We start from the raw sequence: 17,466 nt of genomic DNA, 5'->3' as shown, positions 1-17,466 counted from the left end.
GGAGGAAGGGAGGGAGGGAGGAAAAAAGGAAGCAAGCAAGCAGGGTTAAAGCCACAGCCGCCTCTTCCGCTCCGGGGGGAGCCTGCGGGCCGCCCGGGGGGGGGGCGTGTGGGGGGGGGTCCCACTTCCCGAGGCTCCTGGCCCTTCGAAGAACGCGGGCTCGCAATGAGGGCCGCCTCGGAACGCGCCCGGGTCCGCCTCTGTCCCCTCCCTGGCCGGAAGTGACGAGTTCCACCTACCTTGGGGCCAAAGGGAGGACCCAAGGGCTAGGGTGCTTTCGGGGGAGGGGAAAAGGACGGGGAGCCCCACACGCGTAGAAACTTTTTGTGCCTTTTCCGCGGGCCCATATGGTGTACGGAGTATTAATTACCGTAGCTTTTTAATTAACAATCGCTTAATCTGAGCCGTAACATTTGCCACGACACCCTACGCCTCGTTGCGAACCCGCGCCGCCCGCCCTGCCAACTCATCAATTAATTTTTATTGACGTTTTCTTCCCCAAACAGGCACAATACCAGGGTTTTCCAATTAACACCTCCGCGATCTCTAATTAGTGCAATTAACAGACTGATGGATGCCCGGAGTTTACCCGCGAGGGAGGGAGGGAGGGAGGGAGGGAAGGAGGGAAGGGGCGGGGCAGTCCCCAGCGCGCTCTCTCCCGGCGCGCGTCCCGCAGGGCGCACACGTGCATGCGCTCAGCCTGAGAGGGGGAGCACCCCCAGCACTTGGGGGAGCACGGCGGATGGGGTCGTGACCACAGGTAACCTGTACCCAGAGCAATGGTGGTGATTTGAGTTGAAATAGCATATACAGTTTCCAGCCCTTTCGGAAACCTAGAAACTAGTTGGAGAGACAGCTGAAAGCCTGAGACTAGAAGTTGGGAAACTGGCTTCTAGCCCCAGCTCTATCACCAATTTGCTGTGTGACTTGGGCCAAGTTAGTTCTCCCCTTTTCTTCTCTGTATGATGGGGGAAACTAGACTAGATGTAGCTACCTATTTATAATGCATACCCCTATCAACTTCCAAGAAAGACTGGGAAGCAGGCTGCAATAAAAGACAGATTAAGCTACTTAAAATATAGTATCGTGGGGTAGTAGGAAGGGAGAATAAATAGGCCAAGATCTTAAGCCAGAGGATCTCACACTTGAGTGCATCAGAATCACCTTGGAGGGCTTGTTAAAATACAGATTCCTGGGCCCCAGGCCTGGAGCTTCTGATTTTAGGTCTGGAATGAGCCTGAGAATTCATTTCTAAAAAGTCCCCAGGTGGGCTTCCCTGGTGGCACAGTGGTTGAGAGTCCGCCTGTCGATGCAGGGGACATGGGTTCGTGCCCCAGTCCGGGAAGATCCCACATGCTGCGGAGCGGCTGGGCCCGTGAGCCATGGCCGCTGAGCCTACGCGTCTGGAGCCTGTGCTCCGCAACGGGAGAGGCCACAACAGTGAGGGGCCCATGTACCGCAAAAAAAAAAAAAAAAAAAGTTCCCAGGAGATGCTGATGCTGTCTGTCCAATTCAACAGGGCTTCAACGATGAGCACTGGCTTTCAGTTATGAGCTTCCTGGTGGCCAAAACGAGATGATCTACCTCCGAGACCATTCACTCATTCAACATGGATTCAGTGCCCGATTAAGCCAAGCACTGAAGACCTATCTGCAGGAAACTGAAATTCGGTCCTGGCCCCCTACAAGGCTTACAAAACACAAACAAGCCAGTACAGGTGTCCTGGCTGCTTTGAGGGCAACTGGTAATAATGGAGGTCCTATTCCCCCTCCCTTTTTTTCCTGGGTAAACCTGGCATTTGCCTTTTCGAAAGTTTAGCCACTAGTGGAGTTATGGTCATGAACAAAGTCATTCTTCTCTCTCCTCTGACGCTGGCCAGGAGAATATTTCACCGGCAATGACCCTTCATCCATTCATTGGTTCAACAAATATTTAAGCACTTACCCATGTGCCAGGCTGTGTGTGTGCAGACCTGAACAGAACAGGGCACAGGCCCTGCTCTCCTGGAGCTAATGTTCCCAGGAGGTGAGGCAGATGATAAATAAGGACACAAATAGATAAGCTCAAATAAAATAAATTCTATCAAATATGAGTGCAGGGTATAAAGAGGGGGATTTACACGGGGGCAGGGGGCAGGGAAGGCTTCTATCTATCTATCTATCTATCTATCTATTTTTTTGCTGTACACGGGCCTCTCACCGCACTGGCCTCTCCCGCTGCGGAGCACAGGCTCCGGACACGCAGGCCCAGCGGCCATGGCTCACGGGCCCAGCCGCCCCGCGGCACGTGGGATCTTCCCGGACCCGGACACGAACCCGCGTCCCCTGCATCGGCAGGCGGACTCTCAACCACTGCGCCACCAGGGAAGCCCAAGGCTTCCTTTTTAAATGGCGTCTATACTTAGAAAAGAATGAGCAGGTATGGGTCGGGTAAGGTGTACACTGAGTGCAGGGGAACAGCATATGCAAAGGCCCTTATTTTACAAGAGAAGTCACTGGTTTCAGACTTCCTTCGGAGCAAAACGTCTTTGAAATGGACACATTTCTGGATTATATAAAAAGACACGTGAGTGGGTACCACGTAGACCAGAGCAGGAGGAAGCCGTCTATTTCCTTCTTTCTCTTTCTTTCCCTTTCTTTCTAGCTGTCCTGCTATCAGCTCTTACTTGTGTCAAGGGACGTAAAGCAGAGGGCTTTTCAGAGCCATGAGCACTCTGGCATTTCAAGTAACTTGGGGTACTTCCCAATCTGTCATCCCAAGACCCAAGGATCTCCTTCCCCATTCAGCTCAGGCCCCAAAGGCCCACTGGCTTCAGGCCACCAGGTGAGGAAGGGCTCAGGGAGGAGCCACTTGGGGCCTCAGCCTTTCTTATCGGCCCCTCATTTAGCATCCTACCTGCTGACCCTGCTCTGATCTCTTATTACCTCTGTAATTAGAACATGAGCAGTGAGGTCACCATTCTGAACCTTGGTTTCCTTGTTTACCATACGAAGCTAATACCAATAACCCTTCCCTTCAGGGTTGCTGTGGTATCAAATAAAATACACTGCCGGAGAAGGTGTTCAGAGAAGGATAGTTACTACAGTTATGGGGACCTAGCAAGTCCAGATCCCATCCCCTCATCCTAGCCTTATGGTTTGGCACTTGAGGAAAGTGAGACAGAATCCAAGGGTTAGAATGTCTCTAGCTCCAGAATGGGTCCCCACACCAGAGCAGGGTGATGCGAGTCACATGACTACTTGGTTCTCTGATCAGCCTGCCAGTGTCTCTCCTCAAGCAGATGGGGCTGTCAGAGTTCCAGAAAAAGCTCAAACCCTCTCCAGGCCCAGCCCTCCCTGTACTTGGGGACTCTCCCTCGTGTGGGTCAGAGGCTGGCACCCTCCGTTTTCTCCCTATGACTCCCACTTCAGCCTGAGAGTCTCCCTAAATGATACACTAGGAGCTATCTGGTCCACCTGTAGGGACCATTCAAGGCCTCTTCTTAGCACAAAACTTCCAAGCCCAAGGAGCTAGTGCACGTGGCAGGGTGAGGACACACCTCTCAAAGGCTGCAGCAACCTCTGATTTGGAAGGGGAGCCACCATCCTGGGCTGTCCCAGGTTCTCCCCCAAGTTTTTTTTTTTTTTTTGGCTGCATTGGGTCTTCATTGCAGTGTGCGGGCTTCTCATGGCAGTGGCTTCTCTTGCTGCGGAGCAAGGGCTCTAGGTGCGTGGGCTTCAGTAGTTGTGGCTTGTGGGCTCTAGAACACAGGTTCAGTAGTTGTGGCACACAGGCTTAGTTGCTCTGCAGCATGTGGGATCTTCCTGGACCAGGGATCGAACCTGTGTCCCCTGCATTGGCAGGCGGATTCTTAGCCACTGTGCCACCAGGGAAGTCCTCTCCCCCAGATTTAAATAACTTTATTTTCTAATCATAAAAGTAAGACATCCTGGTAGAAAAGTATGAAGAAAAAGTAAGTAGACTTATAAATACCTATAAGTCTACCAGCCAGAGATCCTTTTGGGATCCACCCCTTCCAGTCTCATCCATCTTCGCTCTCTTTGGGCATATAAACATTTAAAACGTGAGCTTGGGTTCATAATCTGTACATGGTTTGAATTTTTCTGTTTTCCCACTCACCACTTATGGTCATAACCATTTCCACATGACATCAAGTATTTTAATTAACAGTTTTTAGTGGTCACAGAGTTGTTTGAATGGGCTGTGTGTTCCAGAATTTATTTAGCAAATCCCCTAAAGCTGGACATCCAGACTGCTGCCTATTCTTTCACTATGACACTGTAATAAACACCCTCATGCGAACAGAATATTCTCCATTTCTATTTGCTTAGGATACATGTTTAGGTGGAATTGCATATTTTTAAGGCTCTTGATATACATTTATTCCTTAATTGATGTCCATAAAATGTGTGCTGACTTTGCCCTACCTTCAGCAATGCACCCCTGTCCCAGAGGACTCCATTCTCCTCAGCTCATTCTCCAGAGGATTCTCAGATTCTGCTTATGGTATTGAGAGCCCAACACTACCGACCCCGTCAAATCTGGGCACATAGTTGGGTGATGGGCCTCTGCCTGCAACTGACACTGGGCACAGTGGGTACTGGCATTTGGACATACAGAGGGTGATAAAACACAGCCCTTGTTTTCGGGGGGTGGGTTATAGTTTGGTGGAGAAAGACATACAGACAAACACAAGCATTTAAAAATACCCATACTGGGACTTCCCTGGTGGTTCAGTGGTTAAGACTCCGAGCTTCCACTGCAGGGGGCGTGGGCTCAATCCCCTGACAGGGAGCTAAGATCCCACATGCCATGCAGTGTGGCCAAAAATTTAAAAGAACCAAAAACATACCTAGGTTCCACTCCAAATCAATTTAATTGGATTATCTGGGATCGGCATGGATAATTTAAAAAGCTCTTCCAAGTATTCTAAACTTCAAGTACAGCCAGGGTTGAGAACCTCTGCCCTACACAACACACACAACTTCACAAATGTTAAGTAGATACTGGGGGGGGGGGTGGCGTGGTTGCTGGCTATGGGTGCCTAGAGGGAGTGGGGGCGCTCGGGGAAGGCTTCCTGTAGGAGGTGACTTCTGAGCTGAGTCTTATGGAAGTGAAGCCTGGGCACACAAGTTGTGAATATATTTTAATAACAACCATTCCCCTCAGGGTCCTTGAAAGTTCTTTCCCATACCCTGTCACACACAACCTGCACTCACTCTGACAGATGAAGGAACCATACTTCAAAGATGCTTAGTGATGTGTCAAGGTCACTTGGCTTCTAGGAGGTTGAGCCAAACTGAAACCCTAGAGCTCTTCTGACTCCCAAACCAGTGCTCTTCCCCAGAATTCCACCTCAGACGTGGCAAGGCCCAGAGGGCGGTCACTCTGGAATTTCCCTGGAATCTGAACCTTTCCCCACCACCATCACCACACCCCAGCACACTTTCACTGGCTCTGGCCCCAAAATGCTCCCAGCAGGCCCTAGCGAGGTGGCCTCCCTCAACACGCCTTCCAAGTACCATGACCAAAAGGAAGAATTAACTAAAAGAAAAAAAAAAAAGAAAAAAGAGAACCAAAGATCCCACTCCATCTCATTAAGAAAGTAAACATAAGAGCCATCTAAGTGTCTAATTAAGCTTCTAATTAGTCCCTGCTTGTTACTAATGCAAATTAGATTACTCCGATTAACTACAGCATGTCCACAACACCCTTGTTAATTGCGGCCTTTTGAAATTAAATTACTCCCTAATTAGCATATCAAAGCCATTGATTCGGAGCTGGGAAAGATGAGGGCAAAAGGAGCCGAATGCCAAGTTTGGTTAATCAGAGACGGCTAATTAAATAGTGCCGTCTTTCGTGGGGGGCCTGCTGGTTAAGAGGTGGGGTACTCATCCAGGGCCCAAGTGGCCATCTGGAGCCTGGTTCTGGTAGTGCCCTTGGCACCAGGGGGCTCCAGCTGGCCTGGGACAGCCCAGTAGTCTGGCCTTCTCTGGGGCCCTGGCTGCTCTGCCCAGCCCGCCTCTGACATGCCCCGGCCCCTCCCTTTGTCTCTCCTGATGATATCTAGGGGCGGCATTCACAGGGATCTTGGGTACCAACTCAGGGGCATCCAAAAAACACACCCATATTCGAATGTGCAAGATTCAGCATCCTTCCACATCTCTCTCCCTGTTCCAAGATGAATTCTGGAAAGGTGACTGCTCCCAGTGCTTCTCTAATCCCCACCTGTGGTTCCATTCTCGGAAGAGTCTCCTGATCCCCAACAAAAAGTACATAAATTTCGGGGGGGGGGCAGGTAAGAGGGTGATGACTTTCATAAAGGGGCTCACCTGGGCAGGCGTGGGCTGATTTCAGCTTGGAACAGACCCCTCAAGACACAAGATCCTGTAATTTCCTCCGTGGTAGAAGGAAGGGGAAAAAAAATCACCCACCACCATCAGTTCTTATGCAGCTGTGCAAGAATTAGATTTGGGTCAGGGTGTCGTTAAAGGTCTTCTCTGAGCTCTTGTACAGACCCTGCAAAGCCTCTCAGACACCTGCCCCTCCCAGCTCTTCCTAGAATACGGAGGATGGGCAAAATCTCCTTGAAAAAGTTGCTAACTGAAATGCCCTCAGGGGCTAGGCCGGTCCCCAAGGGGGCCAAGTGGGAAGTGGAGGGTACTCAATCCCAGTCTATCTTTACCCCACAGAAATGCAGGCTCTGTGTTTGATAGGGTTTGGGTTTTTCAAAAGCAGCCAAGTGGGGATGTTTATGTGAAATTTACCACCATAATAAACTTTGTGTGAGCCAACAAAACACATAAGGGGTGAAGTTGGTCCATTTGTGACCTCAGCCCTTATGGCCAGCATTCTAGACAGGCAGGTTCCAGTCAGCTGTGTGACCCTGGACAAGTTACATCACTTCTCTGGGCCTGGGGACCTCACCTGTCAAACAAGAACAAGGAGGTATGTGAAATGGCAAAGCACAGCTCCTCAGTCAGGGTCTGGTGACCACCTAGTTCTACTCTGTACCTGCCATAATCCCTTCCCAGACTTCGGATGTCTTCTAGAACCTTCTTCCATGCAGAAGGCAGAGTCTGGGCTTCCAGGTGTCCTTGGAAATGCTGAGGGCTTGTTCCTACAAATGCCTGACTTGGCAGCTGGGCAGCTAGGAGGTACACACCTATGCTCTCTGCCCTACATTTAACGGATTAGCCCTGGTGGGTGCAACAGATCTTAAATGCCTCTTCTAAAAACGACAGAACTTTCACAAGAACAAAATCTTGATGACTGACAGGTCCCTAGCCTGGTCCTTCAGTATCCCCCTCCCCCAACTTGGGTGTGTATATGTGTGTGTCTGTGTATGTGACTCTGTCCACAGCTCTCCTCCCCCCAGTTCTCCTCTCCAAGTTTCTCACCAGCAGCCCCCGCAGCACAGAGTCAGGGTCATGGCCAAATTCCCAAAGGGTTTGGTTTTGCTGATTTACGTACGGAAGGATCAACCAGGGCCCAGGGGAGAGGAAGCCCCCGCCCCCACCCCCCAGTGTCCAGCTCAAAAGGGTGAATCTCAGGCAGTGCCCAGTCCATGGGTATTCATCCAAACTAATTGGTCTAAAGGGCCCATAGCAGTGGTTTTATTTTAGAAAACAAGCGAAATTTAAAGCAAAGCAGAAAAAGATAAATGGGGAAGGGGTGAGGCTGTCCTGGTGTGAGGGGGAGGGCGGAACGGTGGCACAAGCGGGCCAAGCTGCAGCCCGCCTCGCTGAGCTCTCTCTCCCAACGAGATTCAATTAATTGATAACAAGAGGCATCAAATTAATTTCTGGAGGATGTGAGATTCTGATGAGGGGAAATCTCGTAGATGGGGATCGGGTGGGAGGCGGCGGGCAGCGCCCCCTCTAATCAGGCTCCGCTGCCTAATTGGGGAGGAGGAGACTTGCCTGGACCGCAGGGTCGTCTGCCCCACGCTCCACAGCGCCCCTTTCGGGCAGGACACGAGGAGGCAGTGAGCTCCGGATGCGTGGAACAAAGGGGGCCGGTCTCCTCTCACCCAACGCCCAACTCCCTCCTCCCCGCCACCAGCCCACAGCTGCGGGGAAGGGCGGGGGCAGGGAGAGGCGAGTGTGGGTGCTCCCTCACCAACTGCACAGTTATGAAAACCAGGGCCCAGAGAGAAGACTGTCTTGCCTAAGGTCACAGAGGGAATGAGGACGCTGGTAGCAGTGCACTTACTGGTGCCCTCAAGGGTGAGTCCCAGACCCGCGTGACCCAGACGGGTGAAGTCATCCCCAAGCTCAAGGAGGTCGGCACACAGCGTGGGAGACCCTCCCTGTAGCTAAAAGATAGAGGCCACCCGCCCCCTCTTCCAGAGTTCCCTGGACCCCCAGACCCCAGTACCTTAGGGCCGAAGACACCGGGCGCGCGAGCTTCCCGCCCCTCGCAAAGATGTGCTCAGGGTAACACTGGTCCGGCTAGCAACCCAGAGGGAGTGCCCCCAGCTGGGGGGCGAGGACCGGGAGCCCTGGCTCTCCTGAGAACCCTGGAGGCTTCCTAAAGGAAGGATTCTCCCAAGTGGACCAACTGTGCACCCTCAATATCCGACCTTCACAAGTGCCTCTGTGCCTCTGGCTCCAACCCAGAGATGTGGAAGCCTCCAGAAGCACTGCGCCCAAGCACTTACAGTAGCCGCCGCTCCCTCGGTCTCCGGCAAATCCTGAGTTCCCATCTCTCCCCCAAATTCTCCTCAGCTGTGCCCACCCTTTTCTTTCAGGGTGTGATACACATCTGCCCAAAGAACCCCGTGAAGGAGTGAAAAGAGAAAGTATATGCTACCCTCTTTTGGACCAACTTCTTTCGGCCTGGGTCTCCTGGAAGCCTGAGCTCCAGAGCTGGGGAAAGGAATCCCAGGGAGCCCGCCCTCCAGCACGCCCGGTTGAAGAAACAAGAACAGAAGCCCCTTCACCAGCCCACGGGCCAGTTTCCCTTCATACAGCTCAGCCCTCCTGAAGGCTCTCAGGGCCAGCACCTGCATCCTGTGCCCGCTGCGGAGTGTGAGGACCGGAGCCTGCCTCCAATCACCAGAACTTGCGGGAAAGATCCTCACTGGGGCACTTGCTCCATTTCTGATTTTCCAAGTTGTAAGCGAGCCACCTCTTATTAAACCTCTTCACCTAGACTCCTGTGGGCCACTGCACACAGCGATGGCTCCACAATATTTGTGGAATGGAGAGGAGGAGTCCCGGTCTCCATGCCCGGACCCACCCTGCCCTCCTGTCGCCACCATTTGTCCCTCCCTCGTTGCCGGTGGGAATTCTGGGTAATTGCCACCCGCTGACCCTGCCTACCTTGAACAAATGCAGAGGGTCACTAGTCTACACACCTCACTTTGTTACTGTCTGAGGAAAAACCATCTCACCTCCCCTCCCTCCCATTTGCACCGTAGCCCAGGTCAGGTGCCATCAGAAACTCCAAGTAGGGGAGAGGACTTTCCCCATGCCCTGCACCACCAACGACTCCACGCACCCTCAGGTCCCAGCTTGGGAGGCTTCAGCTGGGCAGAGGATGGGGCCTGGGGAGGTGGGCAGAGCTGCTGGGATTTTGGGGAACAGGCTGCATGGCTATGACCAGGGCTGGGGAGAAGAAAGGCACCGGGCTGCACTGGAGCAAGGGACAGCCAGGTAAAGATCCCGGGAGGAGTCATCCTGGGACAAGGAACAAAGGAAGGAAGGGCATGAGCCTGGCCCAGGCTTGAATGGCTCACTCCTTTGAGGGACTAGATGCTTTGACTCTATGGCTCAGCGCCCTGTGGCCTTGTCCAAATGGGCACCTTTTGTGCTAGGAGCTCTTGATTTCCAGCTCAGGCAGGCATGCCCCGAGTCCAGGCTCTGCCCAGGGCCCACGAAACGCCATCTCACAAGACCACTGCATCTGCAAGCCTCAGCGTTTGGAGTGGAGGGTTCCTGCTGTAATCCCAGCAGGGCAGAACTGGCCGTGGGTGAAGGTGTGCATTTCCATGGAGAATCCAGGAAGGCAATGTTGAAAGAGGCAGAAACTTCGCACTCAAGGGAAGTTTCTTTTTGCTTCTTTAAGCTGGTCCATCCAGGAGTAGGTCCCAGATTGATCTGAGACTGCCTGCCAAGCTTGTCTTCCATAACGCTGCATAAGCCAGGGTTCCAAACCATACAAAGTCTCCCTTTTTGGAGAAAGGTGGTGCCAGCCATTTTTCCTCCTCTGTGTTCTAGGGAATTATCCCTCCCATTTTTGTTTCCATGAGCACCTTAGGATGCTGGGGGAGGGGGGATGACTGGACCTTCCAGGGTCACGTGCACGTGGGAAATGTCAAGTTCTGAGCCCAGACCTTCCCTTAAAGGGAAGACAGGAGGAGGAAACCCAGCCTTCTCGTTGGAGGACTGAGGGGGGACGCAGGCCTGAGCTTTTGAAGGAGGGATGGGGAGTGGCAGGCCCTCCCATCCCCTCCTTTCTCCCTTCCCCACAGCAGAGGCTCAAGCCCCACCGGTTACACTGGGAGTCCTAGGAGCCCCACATGTTAGTCCCAGCCCTACCACTAACTAACTGTGTGACCTCAGACAAGTTGCTTCTTCTCTCTGGGCTTCATTTTCCAACCCCCTAAAATGGAGATTAATTTCCAGTATTCAGTCCAGCATGTGGCCTGGCAGTGCTGGGAATCTAATAATAAAAGCTACCCCTTGGTCAGCACTACCCTGCGCCACTCACTATGCTAGGTTCTTTACATCTGCTCTTCCACCCTACTCCCAAACAGGCTCTAAACGGCTATCATTGACCTACTTTACACGTAAGAAAACTGAGGTTCCAAGAGCTTAACTAAGTTCTCCAGAGACCCATCACCATTGGCAAGTTCCAAAGGCTTTTCCCCTGTGACTCTGTGACCCATGTTCTGCCCTGGGGAGGCCTGAGTTCCTTGCCCTGGGTTCCAGAGTTCTGGAACCAAGTCATAGGAAGTCATTTCAGCCATCGGAGCCTCAGAATCCTGTCAAAAACAGTGCCTGCCCTGCCTTGGTCTGGGAAGCTGGGAGATTTTGAAAGGAAACTGTGCAGAGCTCCTTGGATGGAAGAAATTATTACTTTGCACAGTTTGGGTTACTAGAAAAGTAAAGACATTGTGCCTGCTTGGGATGGGCATGGAGGGGTTTGCATTTCAGCTGGAGAGACAGGAAAGCCACCAAGGCAGTGGGGCAGCAAAGGATTAGGATGGAGGGAAGGAGGGTGCAGCTACTCCAGGTGTGGAAGATCAGGGAAGCCTTCTTGGGGAGATGGCCCTTCCCCCCTGCACCTCATACCCTTCCTCTGAAACAGACACCCTGCTCCCACCCTCCTCTCTCTAGTGTGATATCTTATCTGCCTCTCCTACCCTGACAATGTGCAGACCCCAGCCTTCACTGCTTGGGCACACCAGTGCCCAGCCTGGGACCTGCCCAGGCAGAGTAGGGGCTCAGCAAACCTTTGGGGAATTAATGGATTAAAGGATCCCCCCTCCTTTCCTGCCCCTAAGGAAGAGGTGTGTTTGGAGTGGGGGCCCAGCAGGATATGCACATTCCTGGCAAGAAGGGATCTACCTGCCAGCAGCCAGAAAGGAAGTTTCTGGCTAAAGGCACAGGAAAGGAGGTGGGGTAGGGATGTCTAGGTGTGAGAAGTGTACCTACACAGAAAGGGACAGGGACAGGTCCTTTCTCAAGTTAGGCCCAACCTGCCCTCCCCCCACCCCCCAGCACTGGTGTCAGGCCTTTCTCCCCGCAGGGCTCACGGGTTCACCAACTCCATAACTCCTGCAAAACCTGCCCAGAACCGGGAGAAGGACAGAAAACCCCACCCAGGGGCCCAGCACTTAGTGCCAGAAGAGAAGGTTCCCATGGTCCCCCCCAGTTTAGTGCCAAGGCTGGGATGGGGCTAAGGTAGTGGGGGGGGGATCCAGGAGAGATTCACATCTTACAGGGGTCCTCAGTTGGCGGGGAGCACTCTCTACAGCCACCTCCTCCCCATGCCACGTTGCCCCACTGACGAGAGGGGGAGTGACGCCAAATGGGGAGCCCCACGAGACATAGCCCTGCTTTTGAGAGGCTCAGATCTAAGGGTGCCAGAGCGAGCAAGCTGTCCAGGTGCCCACAGCACAGTCTCAGGGCCCTCCCTCCCTCCTGCCAGGTGACAAAGAGCCCCAGAACCCAGGCAAGACAAAGTTAAAACAAAAATAAAAACAAAATAAGCCTGCAGATTTCCCATCTCCTGAAGCGGTTTTCTGCCAGGTTGGGCAGGGCTTGTCTGGGGCAGGGGCTGTCTGAGGTGGGTGGCTCTCCTTAGGGCAGCTGGGGCCTGGCCAGCTTGTTGGGCCTTCGGCCCCTGCACCCACCCGCTAGCTCACCAGGAGGATCATCGGCTTGAAATGCCCAGCGCCAGCAGCGCTCAGTCCCAGAAGTGAGCTTCTGGGTTCAAATTCCTGGTGTCGAGGTCTCCATTACCCACTGTGCTCCACAATGGGACTTGTCAGACCCTCCCGTGGCTACAGGCGGTACAGATGATCCCACAGCTCCTTCCTCCTGGGCGGGAGAAGGGGGCACCCAGGTGGGCCTCCAGCTCCGACCCTAGCTGCCTCTCAAACTGCGCTCCCAAGGCCCTCAATCCCAGACCCAACACGGTTCGCCCTAGGACAATCCAGGCGTGTGCTTTAACACGGGATGAAGATGCTGAAGTTCAAGTGAAAACCCGCATTGGCCAAAATGCTCCTGGGCTTTCTCAGCAACCACGGGGATGACAGCTTCAGACTTGGGTTTTCTCCTCCGGGCACCCCACCTCCAACCCCTGCTCCAGGCTCCGAGGTCAATCAGCAGGGAGACCCGGCGCTGGGGTGCGAGACACGCGGTGATCTCCAGACGCCTTAAACCCCAGGCACGGAGTGAGCGAGGAAATCAGTCAGGCGGGGGATGGCAAGAGAGGCCGGCGGTGCAAAGGGACGAGCCGGGTGTTCTAAGGGCTCAGGGTCTCCGCGTTCCCGTATCCTCTTCCCCTAACCTAGACAGTCCGGGTGAGACGCCGATGTGTTCCCGAGGTCGCCCCAGTTGGAAAGAAAGAATCCGCAGCCGTCAGGGCCTCTGACTCAGAATCCGCCTCCCGCGAAATCGCATGGTCCTTTGCCGGGGACGCCGGGACCCCAGGTCGCTCAGGGCGCCCCGCATTCTAGCGCCTCGAGCTGTAGCTGGGCTCAGCTCAAGTTAGTTTGGCGTTGATGGGGAGCGCAAGACTCGAGCACTGCCGAGGTGACCGCCTCTCAAAGAGAGGTGTCTGCCAGGGGGCTGTCCAGGGGAGAGGCCACAGTCCTGGATCTGAGGGGGGGTCTTGCTTAGTTATCCCGGGGCACTCTTCCCTGGCGGCCTCCGAACCCTGCTGCCGCCCTCTCTCCCCACTACATGGTGAGGCGGGGCTCTCCCCAAATGCGGTGAATGAAGATATCGGCCGGGTCAACCCCCCCACCCGCCAGCACCGGCGCACAAAATCACAAGGGTCCGTTTCCAGACGCTCTCAAGTCCCCAAGAAGTTTTCCGCTCTATCTCCCAGCCGACCCAGGTATGGCGGAAAAGCGTTGACTGGCCCCGGAACCTCCGAGGTGCGACCCCAGCAAACCAAGTCCCCTCCTCACCTAAGGCGACGCGTTGGATAGGATCCCGGTGCCCCCCCCCCATCTATCTGCCTCCGGCGCGTCCTGGGGAGTCCTGGACAGACAGGGGTTGGGGGAGCCCACTTCACCACTTCCCTCCCCGGCTCAGGAAAGTCCGGGCTGGGAAGTACTCTTTGTCTGACTCGGGGCGGTGGGGTGGTCGCGCCCCCAGACACCCCATTCCCCGCGGCCAGGCCGGGAGGAGGCCGGTCCTAGATTCTTGGGGGGAGGGCGGGCCTTAGTAGCCTTTCCAGCCCCCCCAACCCCTGCCGACCTCCTCTGCCCGCCCCCCCGGCGCCGCGCCGTAGCCCCCACCTGTTCACCAGGCAGCTCCGGGCCGCGGGGGCCTGAGCCGGGGCGGCGTGGGTGTCGCGGCTGCGCTGGGTCAGGGCGCCGCAGCCGGCCCCGGCTGGAACAAAGTGCGCCGGCCTGGGCCCGGCTCCTCCCGGCGCGTCTCCCGCGGGCAGTTTGCAAACACAAAGTGAGCCAGTGAGCGGGCGAGAGAGTGCGCGAGCGAGGGAGTTGATCTGGTCGCCGGCCCAGCCCCCACCCGCGTCCCCGAGCTCGGCCAGCCACCTACCTGTCCGGCCCGGCCGCTCCGTGCGGGCTCCGGCCCGTCAGCCCGCGCGGGGCATGGGGCTCGCTCCGGTCGCCGCCCGGGCCCGCCGCCGCCCGCTGGGACTGCCCCTCCGCGCCGCTCGGCGCCGCGCAGCTCCCGGGCGTCCTCCCTCCGCGCCGCGCCGGCCGGCCACCGCGCGCCCTACCCTCGCCGGGGCATCGCACTTTGGGGGCAGCTCGGCTTGCTCCGGCTGTGCTCCTCCTTCCCGATCCTCCCGCGACGCTTGTTCGCTCGCTCGGGCGCCGGGGCTCCGGGACCCCGGCGTCCCCGCCCCCGGCCCAGCCCTGGTTCCGGCCCGGGCTCCTCCCCGCTGCGCCGCCGCCGCCTGCGCCGCGCCCTCCTCGCGGGCTGGGGGCTACGTCCCGGTCGCCGGCCGCACAGTCCGGTCCGCAGGGGCGGCCGGCTCCGGACTCCGAGGGGCTGCGACTGAGCCCGGGCAGCGAGTGGCTGCGAGCGGGCGGCGCGCGGGCGGGGCGGGAGGGGGCGGGGAGGAGGGGGAAGGAGGGAGCGCGCGGAGAGCGAAGGAGGAGGGAGCGAGCGAGCAGCGGAGGGAGGGAGACCAACTTCTAGCGCTACCATAATTCACCTAAAGCAGGTGCAGCAACTTTCACCCTGCCCGACAGCCAAGTCGTGAGCGAGAGGAGACCACGTGGACCAAACTTTAGGGGAAGGAAAAGTGGGGATCTGGGGAGAAGACGTAGGGCTGCGATCCTGTAAAAAGGGGGGGTAGGCGGAGAGACCCCAGGGGCTCACCGTGGCCTTGCGAATCCCTTGGCGAGCTTTGCAAACTCCAGCTTTTCCCTGGAGTCTGGAGGTACGGCCAAGCCCTGCTCACACACGGTTCATTGGTTCCCGGAGGGCTGCGCCCTATGCAGGGAGTGGCCGGGGGGCCCAGAGTCCGGAGCCGGTGTCCTTCCTCCTCTCCCTTCTGCGCCCCACTGCGTGGGGCTGGGGGTGGGCTTTTGAACCGGGGGTGGGGGAGGTGGGAAGGCTCCTTTTGGGCTTTGTGAACGGTCACCCCGGGCGCGCGCCGCCTCCCTCTCCGGAAGGGGAATTTCCCATAAAGTGCTCTGCGAACCGGTGAAGAAAGGGCCCAAAGCCGGACCCACGCGGGCAGAGCGGAGTGCAAAGTAGAAGCAATTATCCGGACAAATTAGATTGTAAACAAAACTCAACGTCTTTTGCCTGAGGGCGGGGTAGGGTGCGGGGAGGAATCGGAGGGATTGTGGCGGTAGCCAAGGTGTGTATTTGGGTTGGGAGGGGGAAGTCTGGATGAGGAAAGGCCCCAGATCCAAGGGGGAGGGCTGTGCTGGTAGCAGGCACCCCATTCAGAGACCCGTGGAAACCTGAATAAATCCTCCCCCCGCCTTCCACCCCCAGAACATCTCCGGTCTGGCTCAGTGTGTTGCAGTGGGGAGGGGTGAGGGACACCTCAGGGGTTGTCAAGGAGTGCCCATGACCAAGGGATGACCCTGCTGTGGGGGGAGGGCAGGAAGACCGTGGCTCTAGAAGGCTCTCCTGCCCCAAATCACCCGAGGCAGGTGGAGACGGGCAGGCGCAGGATGCTCCCGTGGAATGTGAGCTGGGGGTGCTTCAGGGATTGGAGCTTAGGGTATGCCAGGGCTGTGCCCTGGGGAGAGAGGATTTCTTGGAGGAGAAGCCTTTCCAATGGGGCTTGGAAGAAAAAGAGAGGAGACTCCCCCTTGGGTTCTCCATCCCTTATTCCATCCCTTTTCTGTGGGTGCAAATAGCCAGAAGGAGCTGTAATGTCAATGCTCTCTGTCCAGGCCTAGATCCTATGTATTGCCCTACACAGGGCAGGTGTGACAGGCATATTCAGCTTCTGCTGGTGTATTTCAAATAGCTAGGTGTGAAATTGTTGGGAGGAGGACCCTAAGCACCATTTATGTGGATACCACAGGGTCCTTTCCAGTGTAGTAAGAGCAGAAGCAATAAGAATAAAATAACCACAGCTAACCTTTGAGTCATACCACATGCCAGGCATAGGACTCATTTCATCTTCACAATAACCCTATAAGTAGATAGTACTATTAACTCCATTTTACAAAAAGGTTAAGTCACTGTCCAGGCTTACCCGGCTGGTAAGTAATGAAGCAGGATTTCAACCAGAGCTACTTCTGTGGGGCCTTTAAAGCAGCACTGCCTGCTTGTGGGTTACCTGAGGAGTATGGTTTGGGAGAAAGGAAGCCTTTGGTGGTGTGACTCTATTTATTTTCTATAGAGAGTCAGCGCTGGTGGGAGTCAAGGTGTGTGGACAGGCCTGGGCGTGGCCTGGAGTTGGCAGGTTCTTGTGTAAGCCCAGCTGGATTATGACCACGCCATGCCCCTCAGGTCTCCTTACCATCGGTCCTACAGAGGCTTCAGGTCAGGTGAGAACTAGGGACTTTCAATACAAAAGAAGGGATGAGGTGACCTCCAGTGGGCTTCTCTGGCTGTCTGTCATGCCCACTGCATCCTTTCCCATCACCTTCGTGCAGCAGCCCTCCATACCTCACACGTGGATTCACGTGCCCAGAGGGATTTCCCTAGGAAATGCTTTGGCTTTCATTTCAGTTTACCCTCATCTCCAGGCCAGGTCAGTTCCCAGCACCCTGTGAGTCACAGTGGGGGGCCCAAGGGAGGCAAAAGATCCTGTCTGGGCCTCACCTAAAGGGCATTTTAATGAGGAAACAAAGCCTCAACGGGAGAAGTCTCACAAACAGAATGTTGAGCATAAAACCAAAGAAAGATACAGAACACACCCCCCAAAATTAAAGCAGCCCTTCCTTCTGATGCAGGCCCTCTAGGAGAAGGTTCAAAAAAGTGGCCCTTGGCTCCTGAACCAGAGTGCCTGGGAACAGGATGGTCCTCTTTCTGCCCTTGTTCCTTCAAAAGGTCTAGGCTGTGGTGTGGCAAGAACCAGGGCCCATGGCGTGTCCTACTACGGAGGCCATGGTTAAGAGCACAGAGACTGGAGTGAGACGGCCTAGGGTTGAACTTCAGTGTCTGTCACTTACCAACTGTGTGATCCGGGCAAGTTACAGGATGAAGCCAGTTTCCTCATCCACAACATTGGGAGAATGCCTCCTGGGGGGTTGGGAGGGTAGCATGAAAAAGCCTGGGCAAAGCATCTAGCTCTGTGACCTGTTCATCAGATACTTTCCATAAACACTCATTTTCC

The 17,466-nt window shown here is 55.4% G+C and overlaps 1 protein-coding gene across 2 annotated transcripts in view; it reads right to left on the bottom strand.

Moving 5' to 3' along the window:
• Nucleotides 1-14,728, bottom strand: part of FOXP4 (forkhead box P4) — a 51,586-nt gene extending 36,858 nt beyond the window's left edge. For both annotated transcript variants that reach the window (XM_081246603.1, XM_081246604.1), the window contains exon 1: nucleotides 14,247-14,728. The gene's annotated coding sequence lies outside the window, so the exon portion shown is untranslated. The remainder of the gene's footprint in view (nucleotides 1-14,246) is intronic.
• Nucleotides 14,729-17,466: the final 2,738 nt, after the last annotated feature.

This window comes from Mesoplodon bidens (genome assembly GCF_964165515.1).
Source record: "Mesoplodon bidens genome assembly, chromosome: 10".
NCBI classification, from domain to species: domain Eukaryota; kingdom Metazoa; phylum Chordata; class Mammalia; order Artiodactyla; family Ziphiidae; genus Mesoplodon; species Mesoplodon bidens.
This window is presented reverse-complemented; position numbering and strand designations above follow the sequence as displayed.